At 38.2% G+C, this 26892-nt stretch overlaps 1 protein-coding gene across 10 annotated transcripts in view; it reads left to right on the forward strand.

The window, feature by feature from the left end:
• The window catches only part of LOC106034976 (cadherin-19), a 116496-nt gene that overhangs the window by 13437 nt on the left and 76167 nt on the right, over positions 1-26892 (forward strand). The gene's annotated exons all lie outside the window — the stretch shown is intronic.

The following is a 26892-nucleotide window of genomic DNA, read 5'->3' on the forward strand; positions in this document are numbered from 1 at the left end:
CAGGATTTCAGTGGAGTGTTGCTGACATGAACTTGGGATAATGCCGTGCAAATCAGCTCTGCACCGAAAATAAGGGTCAACTTAAACTAAGACATTTCCTTATATCATTTTATACTTCCTTGTAATGTTGTAGAAAACACATTAGCTTTTTTTGACCACTCTGCTTTGAGAAGCCAAGTTCAACATGCTGCTTGTGCTGATACATGGATATTTTTTCCTGCTGGGTGAAAACTAATTCTAAATGTATTACTTTGTGTATATATATATATATATATATATATATATATTCCCCCTTGGTGGGTATATTACGTTGCTCTAGACTAATGAATATCATTTCCTGATGTTTTTCTTAATTTTTGTTTCTAGACAGTCCCATTGCCTTTCATTAACATCCACACGTGCTAAACTTGTGATTTACTTTTTGATTTTAACTCACCTTCCCCAAAGTTCCTAACTGCCTTTCTTCTCTAATTTAGTTTTGAAGTTCCTTAAAAACACTTATTTTTTCTTTCCCCTGCAGCCAAAACAGGTCCTATCCATTCCCTTCAGCCTTGTTGGTGCAATTGCTGGGTAGAACTACTTGAGTTGCCTCTCAGCAAGGCCCTTTGAATTTTGTTTTGTTCACACCTGGGTTGCCTTTGTTAGAGGTTTCCCACTGTGCATTATGTGTCAGAGTACAGTCTTCATATTCTCACCATTTCCTTGCACTTGCTGTCTAAGGCCCAGTAGCATGGCTGTAATAAATGTTACATCTTGCAATTATAAAGACAAGCACAGATTCTGGTGTATATTTTGACACTGTATAATCTGCAGGTATGGATGCATTAGCTCTAATTAGAAAATAGACTGGTATTCAGACTATGTCTTAAAAAGTAAATTGCTGTATTTCTTTGTAAGTAAAAGCTCAGATATTTATGGTTTAAGGGTACACAAGAGTTGAACTCTAGCGTGATCTAAAGCTTACTGAATCAATTAAAAGACTTCCACTGGCAGCAACTAACTTTGTATCAGTTCCCTTATGCAGTATCTGTCCTCCACTAATAATAGATTCATTGTCTTGTGACTTTCTCAGCAATGAAAAAGAAAGATCATCTTTCTTAACAGCTGGTATAGTATGCATTTCTGCTAATTCAAAGTTTAAAAAATAGCATTTTGGCAGTAGATGTAAACATATTTATAAAAGCAAAAGTAAACGTATTTATAAAAGCAAAGGTAAAATTACAAACCTTTATAATTAATTTATCAGTTTCCCATCCATAGCAAAAGAAATAACAATAAATATCGAGCAAAAGAAAATAAATCTGCATTTAGAGCATTTTAATAAACGTTTGAAAGAAAAACAGATCTCTTGGCTCTGGTTAACACTTCTTTATCTTCTATCTGTCTGTCTTTGATGGATGCTGTTCATGCTCTTTAGTTTACAGTAACAAGCAGGTTTTTAATTTTTCTATCTTCCACCCCTTAGTGACAGTCTGTGATGGATGATGTGACAAAAATACTTATCCATAAATTCTAAATCATGAATACAAAATAAATTAGTAATATAAGAAGCAGATTTGCATTCTCCTTTGACAGCACTGTATCTACTGCTCTCTGATTTTTCCCTTTTACTTGTTTAATCTTGATAATAATACTAACTCATCATAGGTATATCTTGCAGTTTTAAAACTCATGAGTGTACAGTATTGTCCTAATATACTTTGTGTCATTATTTGAGCTTCAGTGTTTGGAATTTCTGTTGAAGAATGAGCATCTGAGCAACAAGCAACAATCTCAGAATCAAGAATTAGATTTCAAACCATCTACATTCCACTTTCTAAACAGAATTTCTCCTCTATCCCTTGTATAGAGAAAAGTCAAAGTTTACAAGTTCCCTCAACTTTGCCAAAGTGACCAGGAAAAGCAGTAATGGGGGAGCTGAGTACAGCTGAGTACAGTGATCTTTTCTTCCAATGTAGAGGTATTTTCTCTAGCATAATTTTTTTATTTTATAAAGAACAAGGAAAAAGCCCTTTGTAGTATTATCTGGAATTTCATTGCTAGTTCCTCTTGCATGAGACTTCTGTTAGGCACAAGCATACACACACATACACACATCGGAGACTATTATGTCTTCCTGAAGGAAGAAATAGCTATTCAGGAACTTAAAAAGTCAGTCATGACTCAAATAAATTTATACAACTAAAAAAAGGAACAAGCTTAAAATCAATAGTGGAAAGAAAGCTGGATGAATTTAAAATGTTCCTTCTTACATATACCATATTTTCAGTAATGATATCTCAGCATTGCAGTTATTACTCTTGTTGCAATGCTACTTTAAGGTCAATCTCAGTAGCAGCTTGGATTCTATCCAAATAAAGGTTTCTTTTTTTTTTTTTCTTTTTTTTTTTTCTTTTTTTTTTTTTTTTATGGTGTGTATGGCCTCTTCTGCAGTCCCTTTTACAGTTTTCATCAAAGGGATAACTGATCAGGTTAAAAAGAGATGGCAAGGCTCTTATTCTGTCATCAATTTCCAGCCTTTGGAGAGATTTTTTTGGTCACTTAATCTAATCTTTTGAATTGCAGAGGTGACAGATTTTATCCCATAATTTTTATATTTATCTTAAAGCTTTACATTGTCACCTACTATTGTAATATGTGAGCACAGATAACATCTAGTGGAGTTAAAAGGTTTTTTGTAGAAAGTTTCTTAGACTTAATTTAAAGACTTGCAGAGACAGACTTCAACAGAACATCGACTATAGGATTTCTGTGTTTAATTATTGTCAGTGTAAAAAATGAGTCTGATTTCTAGCATGAAGTTTCCTTTTCCAGGTGCTGAATTTTATGATACATCATTGAATGTTTCAGCAAATGTGGAAGCCCCTGTTGGCACAGAGGAGCTGAAACAAATCTTTCTTGGACAAAGAACAAAGAGGTCAACATGCCTGTGTTTTCCACAGGCAATGGTAATGCCCTTAGGAGTCAGTTTGCTCTCAAGGAGATTATCCCAATATCTGTCTTAGAGGAAATATGCTTTTTATAGGGCTAGAACTTGAGAACTGAACATTTATAAGACACAGAACAGCAAAAATGCATATTACTGTAGAAACAAGATAAAAAGGGCAAAACTCACAAACCCACAAAGCACGCTTTATGAAAGAATGGAACGTGATTGATTTTGTGCATTTGGGAAATTTTGGTCTTGAGGCAGAGAGGAGATAGAATGTTACTCTTCTTTAACTATAGAACCAGTCATAACAAGAGAGAGGGTACAAGTAAAACAAATATTTGATTTTAAAGAACCCTTGAAATGCAGAGGATACATCAGAATATGCTACCAGAAGTATCCCAGAGTACATCAGAGCAATGAGATCACTAAGGCAGGGAAGTGTGTTTTGTTATTTATTGTTTTTGTCAGCTACTTCTCATGTAGTCTGACAGCAATTTGTTTTCAAGTATGAGCAAAGTGTCCGTATGTATAATATGTATAGTATCTGCCACATGCTCCTGAAGTCATGAAATGTAAATCTGAAAGAAATTCATCTTCAGCCAGAGCTGCTGGATATGCATGGGGAAGGCACCTTATTTCCAAGACATGGTGGACCTGGACACTTTGCTGTGATAGGACTATCAAAATTGCTGGTGGAAGCTCACATCTTATGCACCTGAGGCTGTGAAGAGAACATATTCATATGCTGCACCAGAAAACTCTCAGTTTATGAGATTGAAAGTCTATAAAACCTCTCACAGCAGTTCTGAGGTGTTGAAGAAAGGGTGCTTAATTAGATCTATGGCATATTTTTCATTCTTATGCCTAGTTTATCACATCTATAACTGAGAATTTAATCTATTTTTAAACAAGACTTTCAGATAAAGTATATTCAAATCAAGTTTATGTTATCTTTGTAAATAGAATTAAAACATATGAATTCTCTATTTTTTTTCAGCATATTTATGATACAGGTGTAAAAAGGAACATCCACACATCTCTCTTCTTCTTTTCCTTTTCTTTCTCACCCTCCTTGGAATTTAATATTTTTCTCTGAATTATACCACAGGTCTGATTACACATCTTTCAGTGATGTCTCTCAGTCCATAAAGCTAGTTATCACAGCTGGAACCTTCCACTCTATATGTTCATCACAGATCCTTTCTGATTGTGTTCAATATGAGTGAGGATACCGGGACAGCGTATCTTAAGCTGCATTTAGATGTTCCAAATTCAGTGGAAAATAGCCATCATACCAAGTAATTTCTGAAAAACACAACCTTTTTGTTTCACAGTCATTCCAAAGGCTTAACATGAACTGTTGCTATAAATAACATCTGCGGACTACCTTACAAATGCTTATAAATTAAGTGTAAAAGGAAACATGAATATGCAAAAACCATGATGGATAATTTGAAAAAGAAGAAAGCTTGTGGGATGAAAAACAAGTTATATTCACCAGATCACCTATCCATTTCTGCCCCTTAAAATTAAGATCTCACTGACGTGAAGCTAAAGAGATGCTATAAAAAAGAGAAAAAGAGAGGAGAGGAGAGGAGAGGAGAGGAGAGGAGAGGAGAGGAGAGGAGAGGAGAGGAGAGGAGAGGAGAGGAGAGGAGAGGAGAGGAGAGGAGAGGAGAGGAGAGGAGAGGAGAGGAGAGGAGAGGAGAGGAGAGGAGAGGAGAGGAGAGGAGAGGAGAGGAGAGGAGAGGAGAGGAGAGGAGAAACAAGAACACAAAGATTTTAAGAAAATGTTTATCAGGTTCCTCTTGGATTTTATAGCTAATCTTGAAAAAATATTTCATTTCCTGTTTTTTGTTCGTTTGTTTGATGGGAAAGGGTTCTCCTTATACTTGAGAGATCTGAACACATCAGGCATAGTGAGTAGCTGGCTGTATCACAAAGAAATCAATGAGAATTTTCCCTTGAGGCCATGACTCCAGCTGGGCAGTGCACAGTACCCACAGTATTAGGGAGAGGTGAAAGAAGGGTTATGTGACACATGGAGACAGTTTCTACCAGGTATTGAATATATATTCCATATATATACATTTGAACATAAAGTGCCAGTTTCCTTGGCTAGTGCTTTAACAGCTGGGAAATTTTAATTTTCATATTACTTTTCTTGGAGGAAGGAAAGAAAGTCTCTTTCAGTAACACCCCACAGGTCAGGTCTGAGAAATAAATATTGTCTGACCACTGCTTTCATCTTTCCGTGTTGTCAGGTGAGAGCTAAAACTTTAGGGGGTTTCTTTATAGCACCAAACACTTCTGCTGTATTCACCTGAAATCCAAAGTCTAAATCTCATTAACATTTAGTATGCCTTTGAGAACATAAAATTAATTTGTCCGTTTTGAGGAAGTTACCATCTTTTTATCCCATTTGGCAAATGCACAATGTGTTGATTACATCGAGTCTCAGAATGCCAATTTTTGATTGTGAGATTTTAGTAAGTACTTAAAGACACTCTAAATCTGTAAGCTGCAGGCAAGTCATAGCTTCATATAAACATCAGATTTTGTCTAGAAGATTTGTATTCTGGATGTCAGTGAAGGGCACAAGGGGGAAAGGACCAAGTGGAAGAGAGAGCTTGCGTGAATGACTTCAGCTGGGTGAGCTCAGGGCAGACCCTGTGCCTGTGAAATCATTTTCTATTGTTAGCCTGCTCAAAATGTTTGGCTGTAAGCCTACTGAAAAACTAGGCTGTTTTTGTGCCAGGCTACTGTTGTGAGGACAGTGTATGACTGCTACTTTGCACATGCAGAACAAAGAACTACAGTTTAATATATTTTTTTTCTTCTCTGTGAAAGTCAGCTTAGTAACCATTATTGTAATTGTTTACATCAAATCAGTAGAAAAAAATATCCCATTCAGGCAGGTGTGTTTCTAGAGACAGGACTTGGCTCTCCTAGTCTTGAGGGTGAGAGCAGAGTTATTTCTAATCTATGGAACAGTGACCTGCCTCTGAACAGGCGACCTGAGACTTTTGCACCTTGCCTTTCTGCAAGCCTTTGCCTTTACCTTTACAGTAACCCTGGCTATCCACTCTAGTGAAAAGAAAAACATTTCCATATGTGAAGGCACATAGCTTTGGTTTTCCCTGAGAGAACAAATGCACTCTGACTATATAATGGCAACAAGAACTTGGAAAACGCTTTTAGAAATATATCTAGCAAAAAATAATGAGAACACTTATATGTCTAAAAATGTATTTTGATCCAATGTCTCAGTAAAATCTACATTACTGTAGTAAGAATGAGTAGAAGATTAATATAAAAGTTCATTCAAAATCATTTTATTTTATTAAATTAATTCATTCCTTTCAATTCCTGCATTTGAGTATGAGCATCTGAGTGTGTTTCAGTTACTGAACTGTATTTCTGGTTCACTGGTCATAATAACTACTCAGGTTGCCAATCTTGCATATTGATGGTCAGGACATTTTTTTTAGGTCCACATTACAGTTTCTGCTCACTGTCTTCATATCTGAAGGTGGAAAGCTATAAAAAGAGAGAGTAGAAAGTACTTTTCACAGGTAATTTGATTCAGCTCCGTAGAAAAGAGGGTGATGATATCAGTCATGTCACAATCCCTTTCTCTGCCCTAACCAGACCAGTTTCACATTAATTACAGAGCATTTAAAAGGCATCTGTTTAAAGGGGAATAGCTAGGAGGAGAGCTAAATAAAAATGCTATCTTGGTTGACATGCATCTTTAACAGAAAATGTGTTATCAACCTTGAATATGATTCACATTCTGTCAGCATGTTCAGGAAGTGGTAGGGTTCTTTGTAGCAGAAGTAAAATCAGTGTCTTTTATAATGTGAAATAAATATGCAAAACAAGTATCCTAAAACATCATTTCTCCAAAGAAGTTGTTACTGTCAAAAATCATGTAATGATTTATCATGAAGAAGACCCTAGGTAGTTTTGCTCCTCTCTTCAGGACCCTCTGACATTAATTATTTCCAGGAATCAAGTAAATGCCCCTAGGTAAAAATATGCTCTGTGAAATGCAACTCTCTTAAAACCCTGCTTATATTTCTGTTGACATTTATCCTAAACTGATTTTACAAGTACTTTCAGTGAGGTAAGATATGTGTAAATAAATGAATATGCATTGTGTTAAGATGGCTTTTCTTAGACTGAGTTGACCATTAGAAGTCATAGCATTTACTTTTAAGTATTATGTAAAATTAAGACTTCTGGTTATTATAGATGTGTTATGGTAAATCTTGTACTAAATATAACGTAATCTCCTCAACATGGTAAGAGTTTTACCAAGCTGAAGCCATAGTGTCCTTTTAAAATGCATTAATCCATCAGTGCCTGCCAAATTCTGAAAAAAAAAAAAAAAAAAAGATGATAATTGAGATGGGTCATCATACTAATCCCTTGTGTTGGCAATGGCTGAATGCAGTCATATTTGAGCATGTAAATTACTCCTGATGGTATGACTGTTTTCATTGGATGAATGGATAAAAAGATCATACCTGGGTAAATTCAGGTTTGATCTCTGTATTTGCAAGGGCATGTTTATTGTGACTTATTATGGCAAGATACTATCCTGACATGAATCCTGAAGCATTGTTTAAACTTGGCTTCCTTTTGTTTTTTTTGTTTGTTGTATTATTCTTTTTAAACAAACAACAAAAAAGAAGCAATCTCTGTTAATTAGGTCTCAAATATCAGCTCTTGAGGTCTTATGGATCAGAACCTAAAATTCTCCTATAAAGTGAGTGGATTTACAATTAAACTCCACTAGGAAAGGCTTGCATTCATCTTTCTAGAAATTATGCCAGGCTCCACAAAAATAAATAAACAAAACAGAACAACAACAATTAGTTACAAGTTACAGTGATTCAAATTATGGGTTATACAAGCAATAATCTCTCCATAGTGAGGCCTCCATCTTAAAGCAGTATTTTAAGTCTTATGAATAACCAATGCTGAAAGATTTTTCATTTATTTATTTATTTTTTCCCAAACAATCTAGATGATGGGGACACATTTACTAGTATCCCAAAAGCTTTTAAAAATGCTATTGAACTCTTTGAAGATGGATGTCCTTGAGTACCAAGGGTTGTGTTGGCAAAACAGTATCATGTCTGACTGTGGATGATGTAATTGAGTAAACACTAGCAGATAAGAGCTAGTACACAGAGGGTGGAAACTTTGCACCATGCCCCTATGAACTACATTAGTAACATGTTATTTTCATGAGATCACAATTCTGGAAAACTATAAATTGCAATGAGGATATAAAAAAATACAAAAATTACAGAAGTTGCTATTATTGGCAGAGTCAGGACAGTTACTCTTTTATTAGTGATGGATTAGTTTTACAGTGTCACTGGAATTCAATGCTTAAATACTTCAATCCTCATCTGTACTGAGTACGGTTCTTCCATATAAAACCATGAACAAATGCCTTATCTCTGTCTAAAGGGTACCCATGGTATTCTTAAAGATCTATTTTCAAAGACTTATTTTCCTATCATAAATCTATGCATATGTAAGTGTACAGCAGTGATACAGTCAGTTAAACAATCTGCAGTTTGAGTGAAAATGTACTATGGATTCAAAGTCCATATAACAATACTACAAGTGAAAGCGGCCATCAGTACAAAAGCAAGGGGTCAGAGCCATGCCTCAGCATAGGGTCTCATGCTGAAGATGAGTTTTATTCCTGATCAGGAGATTTGTACAAATGCTGAGTTAATAGTTAATATTGCATAATGTCTGAGATACTAAGACATTGATATTCCTTATTAATGGAGCAGAGATCCTGGTATTGCACATACAAATTTTCTCAACCTCATCAAGACGCATTTTCCTGCTTCAATGATAGATCACAGCAAGGTATGTTTTGTAAAGCAAGCCTATACAATCAAAACGAAAATTGAATTCTTACAGAGGAAAGATTTTAACAATAAAAGTTGCAGAAGTCCCCTGAAAGTGTGATTCATTCCAATTTGACAAAATAAATTGTTTTGCTGTTGAACAGAGTCCCACTAACAAGTAGAGATTACACATTTAAGACCCATTTTTGCCTGCAGCTAATGTACCTAGAAGATGTGTTAACTGTGGAGCTCTCCTGTCTGTAGGCAGTAGAAAGAATTTGGCTCTATTAAAGTATAGGAGGAGATGAAGAAGAATACGAATAATATAGATAAAAATGAACAGATGTTCAAAAATATTTAATATCAGTAACTGAATTAATGTAGCAAATAGACTAAAGAGGCTACACATCTGTAAGCAAAATATGCATTATTATTTCTTGGAATACAGAATAAAAGATAATTCCATTAGACACAGATTTAAAATGCTAGATGGGGGAAGGGGAGCCATGCTATGCATTCTGAAGGACAGTCCTCTGAGATGGTAATGCTTTGTGCTTTAACAGCCTGAAAATGAAGTGCAAACTCATCAGTGTAATTATTTCTTCTCTTCTTTTTGTGGAGGCTGTACTGAAGGATGGACATCTTTAATTTAATCACTGATTACATTTGTTGCAGTCAGAATCTGTAAAACAAGTGTAGCAAATCTCTTGCTATGCTGAGTTGGTGGGAGCCCCAGAGCCTGCCCTCAAATCTGTAGCTCTGCTGCATGAAAAACAAAAAGCCTTCTTTCCCCTGCTAGTGGTTTGAATTGCTCTAATTTGTTCTGGTAATGGCACCAGATGTCATGGTATAAAAGGAAGCCCGACCTGGCAAAAGAGATTGCCATTCTGACCTTCTATTGAATTCTGGAGCTCTTGCCCTTTTTTGTTTTCTGAACAAATCAAGCACTCACAAACATGCTGAATGGAGTGGAAAAAGCAGCTTGACTCTTGTGAAAGAAGTTACAAACAGAGCTGAGATGGCCACTTGCCACTTTCCCTGTCAGGGTGACATCTGCCGCTGTTTGCTGGGTGTTTCTTGGGGAGTGGGGGGAAACGACGATAGTTGGGGATGTGTGTGGAATGAACCTTCACCCTAGTATGCTGGCCTTATCCCCTTCCTTGCACCTTTGTTGCTGATTCATTTTTAGGCAAAAAGTTTTTGTTTTTTTTATTATTATTTTTCCTTTGGTCTTTCGAGTCTACCTTTTTGGGGAGGTGAAAGCTGTGTCTTATGGGGCTTTTACTTCTTCAGCAAAATGCTAAAACCATTTGCTTTTTTCCTAAAATGAGTGCTTAGGTTTATTACATTTATCACTTCATTTGTCTTGGAAAAATAGGTTTACATCTTTAAAAAAGATCAGTGAATCAAAGTGGATACAGCCATGTACCTGCTTGCACAACAGTTCACATTCATGATAAAAGCAGTCAACTTCCACGTGATTCATGTGTCTTAGACTTTAAATCATGCTTTTGGCTAATGGATGTTTGGTCAAAAATCTGAAATCTGCATGAAATTCTGTTTTCCTGTTTGCAGGAAGGAGTATTAGGGCTGGAAGTATTGATTATAGATGTAAATAGGAGTGCATATGTGTATGTATATGAGAATCTACATGTGTATGTATCCACATACATTTCCAAGGTCTCGACAGCTACTTTATTTCCATAACTCTTATTTATATGTCTAAATATTGCTGTGCTACAACACTGAATACAGAGAAGGATACTGTTGTAAGTACTAGTACTCACAAGCAGAGTAAGGGTCATTAAAAGAAAAACAGGAAAAACATTCAAAATCAGTCTATTTGGTGTTAATTCGAGTACCCTTGACAACCCAGTGAGAACATAGATTGTGATCTTTCCCCCCAGCTGCCTCAGATGCACTATTCAGCATCCTACAGGAGAGACACGTGCAGTTCAGCAGAGGGCATCATCTCCCAGTGCTACGTGGGGCTTCCTATATCCACTGAGAACAGAAAAAGAAGGAATAACCACTAGAGAGAAGAGCCAGTGACAGACATAATGTACAAATCACCAGTAAGACCATTTTAGAACTGAATTATAGTCCTTGTTCACTCTGACTTGTATTTGCTTGTTTAAGAATCATAGAAACATAAGATCCTAGAATGGTTTGGGTTGGAAGAGACCTTAAAGACCATCTAATTCAAACTTCTCTACCATGGGCAGGGACACCTCCCACAGGTACTGGAAAACCACTATAAGATCTCCCCAGATTCTTCTCTGCTCCAGGCTAAACAACCCCAACTCTCTCAGCCTGTCTGCATAGGAGAGGTGCTCCAGACCTCTGATCATCCTCATGGCCCTTCTCTGGACTCGTTCTAATACTTTCACGTCCTTCTTGTGCTGGGGGCACCACACCTGAAAGCATCACTCCAGATCTCTCAGGCGTGATCTACCCTTAGTGAAACCATGTTGGCTGTCCCAATCACCTCCTTATTTTCCATGTGCCTAAGCATAGTTTCCAGGAGGATCCACTCCATGATCTTGCCAGGCACAGAGGTGAGACTGACTGGTCTGTAGTTTCCTGGGTCTTCCTTTATTTCCCTTTTTAAAAATGGGGGTGATGTTTCCTCTCTTCCAGTCAGTGTGAACTTCACAAGACTGCCTCAGCTTCTCATATATGATGGATAGTGGCTTAGCAATTCCAAACAACAACAACAAAAAGAAACCCAACAAGGATATACAGTGTCTTATGATTATATTCAGTAAGCAGAATTACATGGATAAGCATTTTATACAAAACAAGGTGTTCAAGTGGGAATTTTTTCTTTATGTTCAAATAATATATACCACGCATCATTTTCAAGAGACTGAAAAACAAGACAGACATTAGAGTTTGAAGTTTAAGAGGACTTCAAATAAAGAGGATTTTGGAATCTTAACATTAGAAGCCATCTCTGGCATTACAATCTGTTTTTTCAGCGACTATTAACTTCTGCAGATTTACACCATGAGACTTCATATAGGTAAACATGGGAGAAGTAAATTTTGTATTATAGAAGAAATGTGGGGTCTGTTTATCATCTTTATGGCTTATCTTTTTATTTATCTATTTATATATATATATTTATTTTTTTATATATTTATTTATCTTATATATTTAACACTCATTTTGTGTTTCCTTTTAATTTACACAGAAGATGCAATTAAATATTCATGTTTTGAGATGTTTTTGGTTGCCATTTTGGCTTTAAAATGGGAAGGAGATAATATGTATGTCAATTGCAAGGTTTCTGGTTTGGATCAAAACCTCAGCTGATGGATTGAACAATGAAGGAATTCAGGACAAAGTTAATAATTCACTCCTCTCCCTGAATTTTGGAGTTCAAAAGAAACATAATATCTCGACCACATAATACCATAGCTTGACTTTTTCATCTTGTATTTGATATATTTAGTCAATTAGCAAAGCAAGATTCCTTTTCTTTGCATATCATTGCTGTGCATTGCTCAGCTTTTTTTTTTTTTTTGCTTGCTTGACTTACATGTTAGACACGTGAGTGCTGAATTCAGCCATTCTTTCATCATAATAATTCTTTTTATTACAATTCAGAAAACATGGGAAGACATACATAAAAGTAAAATACAGTTTTCAGCATGAGACCTTCATGAAATTACATATACATATACACAAAGTAAACTCAGCAGATATAGCGTGTGCTGGGCCATCAGTCCTTCTCTGAGGATTCATACTGTTTGGAAATTTGTATCAAAACGTCTTCGGTTTTTTTTCCCTTCCATTCCCTTCTATTTATTACCAGTCCAGCTCTTCTTTACAGCATTAACTGATACCCACCAGAAATTGCAAGTTGGGGTCACTCAGGCAGTTGCATGTGTCCTGATAGAACTGATCATTGATCTGGGACTATGCCATCCATATGACAGAGGAAGGTCACTCAACTTCTTTCCCCCAAGATTTCATTTCTTACCACTTCAAGGTTCCTCCTCCTTTCCCTGTCATGTTTCTTATTGTACTACCACATGAAAAACAGAGAGTACTCCAACATCTGTAAGACATTCTTTCTTAAGTATTGCTCTGCTAAGAATTCAGAAACCCATTCTCCACTATGAAATGTCACTGAGGTGCATTACTTCTTAAAATTTGATTTTATGTAATAACAAGAGATAGTATGGGGAAAAAATTGAAAGAACGAAAGAAGCTAACTCACTAGGAATAACCTATTAAATCTTAATGAAAGTGTGTTGTAGAGGAGTCATATATCTGTTGGAATTACATAAATAATGATCCTCGGTAAAGCCAAAAATCACTCAAATATATGTGATAGTAACTTTGGTTGATATAAAGCACTTTAGAATATTCCATAAGCTGAATAAGCAATTTATTTTTAAGCAAAACAAGCATCTGGGAGTTGTGCAAGTTCTTTTATTTAAAATGGATAAACCTGCATATTGCAAATAAACCTCAGACTCTGGCATCAGTACTCAGCTTTCAAATATTTAATGCAAAAATACACGTATTTATGTGAATATGTGAAACAAATTTCCAAGCTTTTTCTTTTGTTTGGTTAATTTGACATTGCTATTTAATTCTGTGAATTAAGTGAAGTGGATGGTACATTCATTGTCATGTTCCTAAAACTGTAATTTCTATCTGACCAGGGACTGAAGTCTCAGGAATGTTTTTAAATTAATACTAATCCAGAAATGAAATAAATTCTCTAAAGGAAAAAAAACTATTGTTTTTTCTATATCACTGGTTTTCAAAACGGAGGTTAGATGTGGAAGTCAGCTCTTGTTAGACCATATTCATGATCTAGAAGGGCAGAAAGCATTATGTTTTATAAAGACGTTATAATCAACTCAGAATAGGAGTGGATTTTTAAATGAGATTCAGATACTATACTCACTAGTTCAAATCAAAATCACTGTCCTTCTTAGTTTTGATGCCAGGCTATCTGATGTTGATGAGAGCTTACAAAGGGACAAGAATAGGAATGGGGAAAAACAAACAAACGAATAAACAAAACAAAACAAAATAAACAAACCCACCACATTCTGAAACTAATGACATAAAAAGATTTAAAAGATATCAGAGAATGATAGAGAGATAAAGTTAAAAAAAAAAAAGTGTTTCTGTGCTTTATTCATTATTTCAGTAGTTTAAAATCTATTGAAAACAGAAAAAGTCTTCATCCAGTTAGTGTAAATCAATCTTTAAATGTTTAAGTGGTGGACAATAAGATAACAGGTAGAAATATTGTCTGGAGACAAATATGTTTTTGAAAACTGATTTTTGAAACAAATGGTTCGGCAACCTTCGGATATTAAAAGATACGATGTTAACATGACCTCATATCCCAGTGTCCTGTAATTATAGGAAATGAGACTGGGATGGACCTTAACATGTTATTAGATCACTCCTTTGCCCAAAGACAGAGTCAAATGAATTTAAAACATCACTGGCAGATGTTTGAATAACCTGTTCTAAAAGCTGTATGGTATAACATAGCTTCCACTTTACGTCTAGACCTCTATCACTCTCAGACTTTTTCTTGTTGCATCAAATTGCAACCTACCTAAAACACTTCTACTCCAATGCCTATTGTTTTAAACACAAGAAACAGCACTTAAGTATTCTCCATGATGGTAAAAAACAAATGTATATTTTTTTCTGATATCTAATCTCATACTTTCTTCCTTAGAGTGATCTCATACTTTCTTCCTTAGAGTGAAGCCCATTATTTTTTAGTACTATCCACAATGACCACTTCGAATACTGTTATTTCATGTATATCTTTCCTATTATTTCATGTGTATCTTTTCTTTTCACCTTCATTATTAGCAGATTTTAAAACATTATTATTTTTTTCATATATTTTAATATACTCCTCTGTCATGATTAACTGTTTCTTTATTAAATACCACAATAGCTATGTAGTTCTCTCAAAATTTTTTGTATGATAAACTTTTCATCGTTTCTTTCGAAAGATTGCCCTATTTATAACACATTCTTGTTCCCTGGGCAGTTTAACAATGTTCAGATGTAAAGTTTGTTATCTATCTCTATTCATTTGCATGAAGTGTTTCCTTTATTGTAATATTTTAATTTCATTAAAAACTGCTCACTTCTCTTCTGCATTCTAGACTCTCAATTCAGTGCTTGCTCTCAATCATATTTCTCCACACTGCCAACTCATATCTAAATCATTGCACTGTTTATCCTTGAGATTGTGTGAATGACCAAACCTAATTTTTTATAAGATTTAGCTGCATATAGCATCCAGAACAAACAGAGAAAGATATCTTTGCTTTATATATGCAATTATTAAACTGACCAAAGCAAGATAACATAATTAAACAGGTTATGATAGACTACAGCTGGAAAGTTTCAGGCCTGCGTATGTGTACAGATGTAAGAAAGCAAATATACCTAAATGTCCTTTAGTCTTTCCTCTGCGGAAAAAGGTACAGGGGAAAAAAATACAGGTATAAATATAGATAGATTATATACCTATTGCTATAGCTATAGCTATAGATACCACAGCACATAGAAAGACTATGGGCAAATAAGTCTGTTTCTGAAAGCTTATTGTGAGTAATTTAATTTCTGCTTGTTCTTTCTCAATATGACACTGTATCCAGGAATATCAGCAGAGACTTATCGTGCTTGTTTCTGAAGTTATAAATTCTCCACTGTTGCTGTGGAAGTATTGCACCATCATTTAAAAACAACAGCAATGCCCACAGTAGTTAAATGATAGTGCTTACAAAGTGAAGGAAGATATTAGTGGTTTTTTTCATTGGAAGCTTATTGAAGGCCAGAGCCCACAGTTCCTCTCCATGGAGACTTCCTCTGTCATATGCTAAATAGTTAACTACGGACCCTTTGGATCATAATTTTCAGTCTGAATTTAGGGTGTTTTACCTCATCTGACATATTATTTTTTTCTCCTGTCTCTCTTTAAAATATCAGTGCATGACCATTTCAAAAGTTAAAAAATTTCAATAAATTAAAAATTCATGAGGAAAAAAGTTGGAAACATCTGAAGACACAGAGAAACTACTCTGTAGGGCATACTAGCAACCTTGAAAAGAGTATTATAGTAAATGACATATAAAATAACAATCAGAAAGTACCATGTTTATGACAGTGATCAAGAATGAAAGTAGAAAAAAAAATAGAACTGTAGTACAGCAGAAACCAGATAAAATAAATAATAATACTTAAAAGGATTTTTAAGTCTAAGGCGGTGCTAAAAGTCATAGGGCCTTGGATGAAGGTTTGGTTAGATTGCCTTGTAAGAAATTAAAAATGTTGCAGCAAGAAAAAGTCTTCGTACTATTAGGTCAAAACCAACAAAGAGTTAAGTAAATGATCTTAATATTTTGCATTTTACATATTTATCTACACCAGAAATCATCTACTTTTATGTGAGAAAATAAAAAAGGTGGTTTACTAATAAAGGATTAGGTAGCAACTATAAAGTGGAGTTTTCACACCATGTGTAGAAGAAATATACATTAGTTTGGGATGTTTCTGAGAAAGACAACATTCATGCTTAATATAAATAATCACAACACCTCATCAGTTTTTCCTCTGTAAGCATGAAATAAAATTGTTGAAGCCAGAAGTGAATTATCCCACAAGACAGTAATATGCAGTTGCATTAACAGTTATAGGAAAGGAAATAAAGCCTTATGTTGTCTTCTTCATTTTGCAGCTAAACACACAGTTTTGTATATTGCTGCCTTTTGCCCCTCCTTCCAGGCCCTAGGGAAGAAAACCAGTACTGGTGAATTGTGACAGAGACTTGCTCCTTTCCTTCCTCTCTGCATTTTTCCCTCTCCCATGGCTGGGCTGTCTGCTTTGACTTCACTCATCCACCTGCAGAATCCATCCCTTCACCTTGAGGGTTCAAGAGTTTTTAATAGATGCCTTGTTGTTGAAGAATAAACTTTTTTTTATTTATTTATTTACTTCTGTGTTGGCAATTTAAAAATACAATTATCCTCATCAGAGTGTTCACCCATGCAACTTAAATAAGTAAAATAAGTGGGTGTAAGCAAGTTTTTTTGTTTGTTTGTTTGTTTTTCTGATTGATGTTGTGGTTAAGAGGACATGACAGTGAGCTACAGGAGTCATTATCTATTAATTTTGCTGGTTTATTTTAGTAAGCAATTTGAAGCTTTTCCAGTATGTCTTTTACATTTTCTGCTCATTAATTGAGTCCCATTTATACTCTTTCTTTTGTATTAAAAGATGTATTGCACTATTTAAAGTCTTAATTTAGCCCATATGTCAAAACAATGTCTAAATGAGCCACTTGCAGCACTTTTGTATGAATTACATTATGTAAGTCTTTCCCCTCCTGTCTTTTTTTTATCCTTGAAAATTCAATTTTGTTATTAGAACGTAGGAAAGGAACACATAAAATATAATAAGCAGTAATATTAGAAAATGAAGCTGGGACCATCAAGACAAGTACAGGCTGCAGAAAATATTTTAAAACCCTGAGAAAAATGGACTAAAACCTTTCAAAATAGTGCTATTAGGTGAGGTTGTCCATGTAAACTGGGAAAAGTTCAACTTTAGGTTTTATTCTGGTTTTGTTCTAAAGAGAAGCTTGTATTTTTGCAACTTGTAATCCCAGGCCTTTTATCTATCTGTCTTCCTAATCTGTGTATTTAAATTATTGATATTAACATCAACAAAAAACATATACTACCTAAAGATATCATTTTTTAAAAAAATATTTTGTTATAAAAACAACAACAAACAAACAAAAACAAAATTAAAAAACAGCAGCAGAGGAAGAGAGAATCAAGACAGATCATACTCCATTCTCAGAAGTTCTTTGGAAGTTCTTTCTCTATGGTCATGGAGTATGCCAACTTCTGATAGCTCTTAACTGTAGGAAAACCAAAACACCAAAACCAAAACTAACCAACCAACCAATAATAATAAAAAAAAAAAGGACCTACCCCAGTGTATTTGAGGGTGCATTCTATCTTTTAACTTCTCCGCCTACCACAGCAGCCCCCACTCCTGTTTATTTATTTATTTATTTATTTGTTGAGGTTTCCTTTGTGTATTTGTTTTCTGGCACATAATTTCTTCCTGTTTCATTATTAGTTAACTGTACTGTGAGCTAGATAGTCAGTTGGTTCACATTTTCATATTGTTCCTTTGACATCTCTGTTGAATGGCCCATTGATTCTGAAACAATATGTTTACAGTAGGGTATAGGAAATGAGGAAATGTAGTTCTTTTCCTTGGTTGGCTAGCAGCAGTCTGTGACATCCCCCTTTGGGGAGTAGTACTTTTGCACTGTTCAAATGTGCGTATAACTTACATAGTTATATTTATGTTCACAATAATGATGTTTGTCATATGCTCAGCTGCAGATGTGAGAAGCTCATTTCCACTTAGCACTCAATAAGGCTTCACTCTCATTTTTCTTTATGTTTCAGTCTTTATTCAGGGTTTGGTGAACTTTCTTACTGATTTAGGCACATAGGCTCCTTTTCTGATGAAAGGATGCTGATTTCTCTTTTCTCAGTTAATGAGAAAACATACCTTTGTAAGATGATTTAAGGTATATACTACATTTTAATATCTCAATTAACATTAATCGAGATAGCTTTTTTGCTCTGAAAACTGAGTACTATCACCATAGGTTTCTTTTTGCTCCCACACTATTTTGTGTTAGTGTATTGCTTATTATAAGATACAATATTGCCAGTGGTTACAATAATGATTTTTAACATCTGTTCTTTGCAAATACCAACTGTTCCTTAATTTGGTGCCATATTTAAAAATAATTACCTTCTTTCCGCTCTCCAGTTTAATACCCAGTTATATTTCATATCGTTCTGTTTTACTAGGTAGCTGATTTTGTTTTAGAGTATACTTGACTTTTAGCTTATAACAAATAACTCTTTCTCTCAACCTGGATAAATCTGATGAAGTGAATTGTTCTTAAAATTAATGGCTTGTACAGTCAACTTTCTGTCAAGGCTTGCAAAAAGACAGAAACAAACCTGAACAGGTCTCTGGATGTAATAGAATTGGGACATATCCATACTGTGTATGTAATATTGTTGCTCTTCCTAGTAACTACTCTTCTACTCAGAGCTGAATATCACTGACTGCTTCTTACAAGATCACCTTAAAGTATCTGACAGAGCAACACGTCTTCTTCAGTTATTAGACTAAGCAAGTCTTACTTTTTTACTTGTATTTTGTGTGTGTAACAGGCCTATGTAAGTTTTATTTTTTCCTTACAGACAAGGAAAGACAATTGAATTAACAAGTACTGAACACAAAGTAAACACAGATGCATAATTCGTGTCTTCAAAATATACAGGGAACTCTAAACATCTGGTTTTCTTTTTACTTATAGCTACAATTCATGAATAGCAAGACTCCAAAGCTGAGATTTCAGCACTGTTTTTTTTTTTCTTTTTTTTTAATCTGTTTCTGACATAATTGAGTCACTGAGAAGAATATGCAAATCTTATACAAACATATTCCCTTTGAAAATCTCCAGCTTTTCAAACCCACAGATACAGGACAATTCACATGTAAAGCCATTGCACTGGAAGTGTTCTAGTATGGACACACAAAATTTCACAAGCTTTCTTATTACTGTTGAAAGAAGAATCCATTTTCTGGTATATTCCTTATTATACTTAAAATAATCAGATCAAATAGAATAATGATTTTTTTGTTATTTTGTTTATTTACTTATTTATGAATATCAGACACAATCATTTAAAGGACAAAAGAAAATCTAATTTTTCATTGAAATATTTAAGTTACATATTTTGGGGGATGAAGGAACTTACTATTTACTCTGTATGTTCAGTGCCTAATGCAATGAAACTGCTATTAGAGTTTCCTAGACATTACTGCACATAATATAAAAAAAACACATTAAAATTAATTTATTTCTTGAGCTGTGCCCCTAATTTTAAGAGAATTACATCAGGACTGCATATATTTTTCTATTAGTTTGAAGGATTTATGAAATAAAATCAAGTGGTAAAGAAGCAGCATTAAAGAGTGAGTTAGTTTGTGCCAATGCATTGGCCTTAGAAGCACAAAGGGTAGAAAGTCAAATATGACTGAAAATGAAATGTCATATCATTGACCTCTAGAGAATAAATATTACACTTTGTAATTGGAAATGTTAATTTTAATACTCATAAATTACATTTTAAACAATTTTACATTCCCTTATATATTGCTTATCTTAAGGGTGGTTGTAAAATTTTATGTTAAAAAATGTATTAAGCTATAATATGCAAATTTTGTGTTATATAACATTAAATACAGAAGATGGGGAAGACTTACTACCTTGTTTGATGTATATTAGGATATTATTTTGTACATTTTGTTTCCGGTTTTGTTGAAGATCACCTTTTTGAAATAGTCTGACACTTTACATACCCACTGTAGATGTTTAATAAGACAAACCGATAGAGAAATGTTTAATGTTTAAATGTTTTGTTTTGTTTTGTTTTGTTTTGTTTTGTTTTTAAATAATAGAATCTTTGGGCAGTTAGGGACAAAATCATCTAACTTCCACTGGAAATATCATTAGCAGACTTAAAGCTGTATTTATTTATTGAATTTATTTATAAGAATGAATATTTGAATGTTGTTAATATTCCTACTGTGTAGGTTCAGGAAAGTTTTATGAACCAGGGGAAAATAACAATTTTTACTTCAATCAGTTGACATGATGCATTTTTTGAATTACATACTTTGGAAAACTTTGTTGGTTTTTTTTTTTTTTGTAATCATCAGTTTAAACTTTACTAAATTAATAAAGTAAAGTTTCTTCTGTATTATACTGTATGGGGGGGGGGTGGAGGAGGGAAGGGGGATGAACTGTATGAAGCTTGCAGTTGACAATGACATGGTTGAGAGCCTCTGGGTAAGTTTTAAAGGACAAGCAAATAAAGCAGATGTCATTGTGAGAGTCTACTATAGGCCACCAAGACAGGATGTTGACATTGATTAATTACTCTTTAAGAAATTAAGATATACCTCTAAATCATCCACCTTTGTCCGTATGGGTGACTTCAACTTGCCAGATGTTAACTGGGAATGTCACACATTTGACTTGCCAAGGCGATCGGCTCTGGGGAAGATGCGTTCTGCAGCGGATCAGGGGACCGGGACAGGCAGGGCTTTTTTTCCAACATCGAGGCCGCTCGAGGGAGCCGCCAGGACCCGGCAGCCCCGTGAGGGAGGCTGATGAGGCGTAGGCGGAGCCAGCAGCGCCCCCTCCCCGGCCGTTCAAAAGCAGCCCCTAGGGAGTGCGAGCGACCAGGAGCGCAGTGACGAGGGCGGGCAAACAGGGCGTGGCGCTTCAGAAGGGCGGGGCGCGGCAGTTTGCGTGGCAGTTCGTGCAGGCAGGGCGAGCAGGGAGGGCAGAGGGGGCAGAGTTTCCCCCCGCCCATAAGAACAACATCTTTAATGGCTGTCGACTGCTAGCTGGGCTGCGATGGTCTTCACCAGGCAGAGCACTCTCTCTAGAAAGTCTGTGGCCACCCAGACTGACCGCCTGCTCAACAATGCGGCAGTTCAGGTCTCTGGGTGCAGGGACTGCCTGAGCCTGTTGCTGCCACCTGAGGGAGGCAGAGGCACCGTGTGTGTGAGGTGCGAGCAGGTGGGTGACCTGGTCCGCCTGGTGGCAGAACTCAAAGAGGAGGTGGAGAGGTTGAGGGCTATTAGGGAGTGTGAGCGGGAGATAGACTGGTAGAGTGACTCCCTGCAGGGCCTGAAGGAGAGGTACCAGGGTGAGACACCCCTAATGGGGATGGACCCCCTGCCCTGTCGCTGTCGGGCAGAGGGGGGCGACGTAGAAGTTGAGGAGGGATGGAGACAGGTCCCTGCTCGACCTTTCAGGCAACGCCCCCCCCTACCAGCCCCACCTTCCCAGGTGCCCTTACGTAACAGATTTGAGGCCCTGGAGCTTGAGAGACCGGTGGGTGAGGACGCGGTAGAAAGTCTACCCAGGAGGATGCCTAGGGCGGGGAAGCCGACTCCACGCCTCAAGACTGCCTCCACCAAGAAAGACAGAAGGGTGATCGTAGTAGGCGACTCCCTTCTCAGGGGAACAGAAGGCCCTATTTGTCGACCTGACCCTACCCGTAGGGAAGTCTGCTGCCTCCCTGGGGCCAGGGTCAGGGATATTGCCAGAAAGCTTCCCAACCTGGTTCGCCCCTCTGACTACTGCCCTCTTTTGATAGTCCAGGCTGGCAGTGATGATCTTGAAGAGAGAAGCCTGAAGGCTATCAAACGGGACTTTAGGGGACTGGGATGGTTAGTGGATGGAGGGGGAGTACAGGTGGTGTTTTCGTCCATCCCTGCAGTAGCAGGGAGGGGTACCGAGAGGACACGGAAAGCCCACCTGATTAACACATGGCTCAGAGGCTGGTGCCAACACAGAAATGTCGGGTTTTTTGACCATGGGCCGCTTTACTCGGCACCCGGCCTGGTGACCGCAGACGGGTCCCTATCTCTAAGGGGAAAACGGATCCTAGCCCAGGAGCTGGCAGGGCTCGTTGAGAGGGCTTTAAACTAGGAAAGAAGGGGGATGGGGCTGAAATTAGGCTTGTTGGAGCTGTGCCGGGGGGAACAATGGCAAAGCCGGGGAAGAAGGCAATGGCCCGACTGAAGTGCATCTACACTAATGCACGCAGCATGGGTAACAAACAAGAGGAGCTGGAAGCCATCGTGCAGCGGGAAGGCTATGACTTGGTTGCCATCACGGAAACGTGGTGGGACCACTTGCATGGCTGGAGTGCTGCAATGTCTGGCTATAGGCTCTTCAGAAGGGACAGGCAGCACAGAAGGGGTGGCGGTGTGGCTCTCTATATTAGAGAGTGTTTAGATGTTGAGGAACTTGAGGCTGGGAATGATAAGATTGAGTCTCTTTGGGTTAGGATCAGAGGGGAGGCCAACAAGGCAAGCATCCTGGTGGGGGTCTGTTATAGACCACCGAACCAGGATGAGGAGACTGATGAGGAGTTCTACAGGCAGCTGACAGAAGCCGTGAAATCATCAGCGCTCATTCTCGTGGGGGACTTCAACTTCCCAGACATATCCTGGAAGCACAACACAGCCCAGAGAAAGCAGTCTAGGTTTCTGGAGAGCGTGGAAGATAGCTTCCTGACGCAGCTGGTTAGAGAGCCTACCAGGGGAAGTGCCCCACTAGACCTTCTGTTCACAAACAGTGACGGACTGGTGGGAGATGTGGTGGTCGAGAGCTGTCTTGGGCAGAGTGACCACGAAATGGTTCAGTTCTCTATTCTTGGTGAAGTCAGGAAGGGGACCAGTAAAACTGCTGTCTTGGACTTCCGGAGGGCTGACTTTGAGCTGTTCAGGACACTGGTTGGCAGAGTCCCTTGGGAGGAGGTTCTGAAGGGCAAAGGAGTCCAGGAAGGCTGGGCACTCTTCAAGAAGGAAATCTTAATGGCTCAGGAGCGGTCTGTCCCCACGTGCCCAAAGACGAGCTGACGCGGAACTAGACCGGCCTGGCTGAGCAGAGAGTTGTGGCTCGAGCTTAGGAGAAAAAGGAGGGTTTATAATCTTTGGAAAAGAGGGCAGGCCACTCAGGAGGACTATAAGGATGTTGCGAGGCTGTGCAGGGACAAAATTAGAAAGGCCAAAGCTCATCTGGAGCTCAATCTGGCTACTGCCGTTAAAGATAACAAAAAATGTTTTTACAAATACATCAACGCAAAAAGGAGGACTAAGGAGAATCTCCATCCTTTACTGGATGTGGGGGGAAACTTAGTTACAAAAGATAAGGAAAAGGCTGAGGTGCTCAATGCTTTCTTTGCCTCAGTCTTTAGCGGCAAGACCGGTTGTTCTCTGGATACCTGGTACCCTGAGCTGGTGGAAGGGGATGGGGAGCAGGATGGGATCCACCCGAGGGTACTGAGCGAACTGGCAGAGGAGCTGGCCAAGCCACTTTCCATCATTTATCGGCAGTCCTGGATATCAGGGGAGGTCCCAGTCGACTGGCGGCTAGCAAACGTGACGCCCATCTACAAGAAGGGTCGGAGGGTAGACCTGGGGAACTATAGGCCTGATAGTTTGACCTCAGTGCCAGGGAAGCTCATGGAGCAGATTATCTTGAGTGTCATCACGCGGCACTTGCAGGGCAACCGGCGATCAGGCCCAGTCAGCGTGGGTTTATGAAAGGTAGGTCCTGCTTGACAAACCTGATCTCCTTCTGTGACCAAGTGACGCGCTTGGTGGATGAGGGGAAGGCTGTGGATGTGATCTACCTTGACTTCAGTAAGGCTTTTGACACCGTTTCCCACAACATTCTCCTCAAGAAACTGGCTGCTCGTGGCTTGGACTGGTGTACACTTTGTTGGGTTAAAAACTGGCTTGATAGCCGGGCCCAAAGAGTTGTGGTGAATGGAGCCAAATCCAGTTGGAGGCCGGTTACTAGTGGAGTCCCCCAGGGATCAGTGCTGGGGCCAGTCCTCTTTAATATCTATATCGATGACCTGGATGAGGGGATCGAGTGCACCCTCAGTAAGTTTGAAGATGACACCAAGTTAGGTGCGTGTGTCAATCTGCTCGAGGGAAGGAAGGCTCTGCAGGAGGATCTGGATAGGCTGGACCGATGAGCTGAGGCCAACTGCATGAAGTTCAACAAGGCCAAGTGCCGGGTCCTGCATCTGGGGCGTAACAACCCCAAGCAGCGCTACAGGCTGGGAGAAGAGTGGTTGGAAAGCTTCCTGGCAGAGAAGGACCTGGGAATACTGGTTGATAGTCGGCTGAACACGAGCCAGCAGTGTGCTCAGGTGGCCAAGAAGGCCAACAGCATCCTCGCCTGTATAAGAAGCAGTGTGGCCAGCAGGTCTAAGGAGATGATTGTCCCCCTGTACTCGACTCTGGTGAGTCCGCACCTCGAGTACTGTGTTCAGTTTTGGGCCCCTCGCTACAAGAAGGACATGGAGGTGCTTGAGAGAGTCCAGAGAAGGGCAACGAAGCTGGTGAGGGGTATGGAGAACAAGTCTTATGAGGAGCGGCTGAGGGAGCTGGGATTGTTCAGCCTGGAGAAGAGGAGGCTCAGGGGAGACCTCATCGCTCTCTATAGGTACCTTAAAGGAGGCTGTAGAGAGGTGGGGGTTGGTCTATTCTCCCACGTGCCTGGTGACAGGACGAGGGGGAATGGGCTAACGTTGCGCCAGGGGAGGTTTAGGTTGGATGTTAGGAAGAACTTCTTTACTGAAAGGGTTGTTAGGCATTGGAATGGACTGCCCAGGGAGGTGGTTGAGTTGCCATCCCTGGAGGTCTTTAAAAGACGTTTAGATGTAGCCCTTAGTGATATGGTTTAGTGGAGGACTTGTTAGTGTTAGGACAGAGGTTGGACTAGATGATCTTGGAGGTCTCTTCCAACCTAGATGATTATGTGATTCTGTGATTCTGTGACATTTGATACAAACAGCTCCAGGAGATTCCTAAACCACTGTGACAATAACTTCTTGGAACAGGTACTAAGGGAGCTGACTACAAAAGATACCCTGCTAGATTTGCTGCTTGAAAACACAGAGGGTCTCATGGGTGAAGTGGTGATTGGTGGCAGTCTTCATCATAGTGACCATGAAGTAGTCAAATTCAAAATCTTTAGTGACAGGAGGAAAACTGCCAGCAAAACTTTGACCCTGGATATGGAGAGAGCTAACTTGAAGCTTCACAGGGAACTAGTTAGACAGGTCATCTCGGAAACTGCTTTTGAATGTGTAGGGGTCAATCATTGCTGGTCCCTTTTAAGTGACACCTTTTAAAAGCACCTGAACAGACAATTCCAAAATGTCAGAAGTCAAACAGGTGGGACAGAAGGTTGGCTTGGATGAGCAAGGATCTCCTTCTAGAGATTAGATGGAAAAAGAAAGTGTATGGCCACAGTAAGTGAGGTCAAGTGACTGGGGAAGACATAGGTGGACAGAGTAGCTGTTCAGCATTGTAAGGAGAAGATTTGTGCATCTAAAGGTCAATTAGAGTTGAAGCTGGACTGTACTGTGGGAGACAATAAAAAGGGCTTTTAAAAATATACAAACAGCAAAAGGAGGAGCACAGTAATTGGTCCACTATTTGAGAAGAATGATCACCTCACAAATAGGGATGGATATAAGCAGAGACATTTAAAGTCTTCTTCACCTCTGTGAAGCATTTAAAATAAGCATTTAAAATTTATCACTTGAAAATATCAAAAACTTCATGCCAGAAGACAAACATTAACTCATCTGATGAACAAAGAATTTTGAATTCTGAAACACTGTGGTACACATATACTTGTGCTACCAATTTGGTGCCTCCAATTTGCAGAGTAGGTTGCTTAGATTCCCCTGAATTTGCCGCTTCCAAATCTTATTATGAACACGGGGAAACAAAAACACCTTATATACAAAATCAGTAACGTGTTACTCTGGTTGAAGTCTCAACAGTCTAATGAAATAATAACTACAGTTACAATCATTAGAGGTTGTAGTTTAAAATATATACTATTTGAATTAATAAGCTAAAATTTCCTAGTATGTTTCCATTTTCTTTGGTGAAGTGTACCCTCATAATAAAAAATTTCTTCCTTATGTCTAATCTATGTCTACCTTCTTTCACTTTGAAACCATTACCCCCTGTCCTATCAGGACCCTGCAAATTTTCTCTCTCCATCTGTCTTATTAGTTATTAAAGACTGCATTAAGGTCTACACGGATCCTTCTGTTCTCTAGGTTAAACAAACCCAGCTCTCTCAGTCTGCCTCCAGCTCTCTGTTCATTTTTGAGACCCTCCTCTGGACCCATTCTAACTGGTCTATGTTCTTCTTGTGCTGGGGGGCAAGAGCTGGGAGGCAGCACTGCAGTACTCCAAGTGAAATTCATAGAAATTCTTTACTATGAAATTCATAGACATTATTTACTCTGGAGAGTGGTGAGGCACTGGAATACATTGCCCAGAGAAGCTGTAGATGCCACTCCCCTGGAAGTGTTCAAGGCCAGGTTGGATGGGTCTTTGGGCAAC

The sequence above is a fragment of the Anser cygnoides genome, chromosome 2 (assembly GCF_040182565.1).
Source record: "Anser cygnoides isolate HZ-2024a breed goose chromosome 2, Taihu_goose_T2T_genome, whole genome shotgun sequence".
NCBI classification, from domain to species: domain Eukaryota; kingdom Metazoa; phylum Chordata; class Aves; order Anseriformes; family Anatidae; genus Anser; species Anser cygnoides.